Genomic DNA, 1131 nt, shown 5'->3' with positions numbered 1-1131 from the left:
ACTCAGAGTGTTATCAGATTGTCCTTCATAAACTCAGAGCATTGTCAGATTGTCCTTCATAAACTCAGAGTGTTGTCAGATTGTCCTTCATAAACTCAGAGCGTTGTCAGATTGTCCCTTCATAAACTCAGAGTGTTGTCAGATTGTCCTTCATAAACTCAGAGCATTGTCAGATTGTCCTTCATAAACTCAGAGTGTTGTCAGATTGTCCTTCATAAACTAAGAGCATGGTCAGATTGTCCCTTCATAAACTCAGAGCGTTGTCAGATTGTCCCTTTGTAAACTCAGAGCGTTGTCATATTGTCCCTTTATAAACTCAGAGCGTTGTCAGATTGTCCCTTTGTAAACTCAGAGCGTTGTCAGATTGTCCCTTTATAAACTCAGAGCGTTGTCAGGTTGTCCCTTTATAAGCTCAGAGCGTTGTCAGATTGTCCCTTCATAAACTCAGAGTGTTGTCAAATTGTCCCTTTATAAACTCAGAGGGTTGTCAGATTGTCCCTTCATAAACTCAGAGGGTTGTCAGATTGTCCCTTCATAAACTCAGAGGGTTGTCAGATTGTCCCTTCATAAACTCAGAGGGTTGTCAGATTGTCCCTTCATAAACTCAGAGGGTTGTCAGATTGTCCCTTCATGAACTCAGAGGGTTGTCAGATTGTCCCTTCATAAACTCATAGTGTTGTCAGATTGTCCCTTCATAAACTCATAGTGTTGTCAGATGGTCCCTTCATAAACTCAGAGGGTTGTCAGATTGTCCCTTCATAAACTCAGAGGGATGTCAGATTGTCCCTTCATAAACTCATAGTGTTGTCAGATTGTCCCTTCATAAACTCAGAGGGTTGTCAGATTGTCCCTTTATAAACTCAGAGCGTTGTCAGATTGTCCCTTTATAAACTCAGAGCGTTGTCAGATTGTCCCTTTATAAACTCAGAGGGTTGTCAGATTGTCCCTTTATAAACTCATAGTGTTGTCAGATGGTCCCTTCATAAACTCAGAGGGTTGTCAGATTGTCCCTTTATAAACTCAGAGCGTTGTCAGATTGTCCCTTCATAAACTCAGAGTGTTGTCAGATTGTCCCTTCATAAACTCAGAGCGTTGTCACAATGTCCCTTCATAAACTCAGAGTGTAGTCAG

Source organism: Salvelinus fontinalis, chromosome 40 (assembly GCF_029448725.1).
Source record: "Salvelinus fontinalis isolate EN_2023a chromosome 40, ASM2944872v1, whole genome shotgun sequence".
NCBI classification, from domain to species: Eukaryota; Metazoa; Chordata; class Actinopteri; order Salmoniformes; family Salmonidae; genus Salvelinus; species Salvelinus fontinalis.
Note: the sequence above shows the minus strand (reverse complement) of the source record.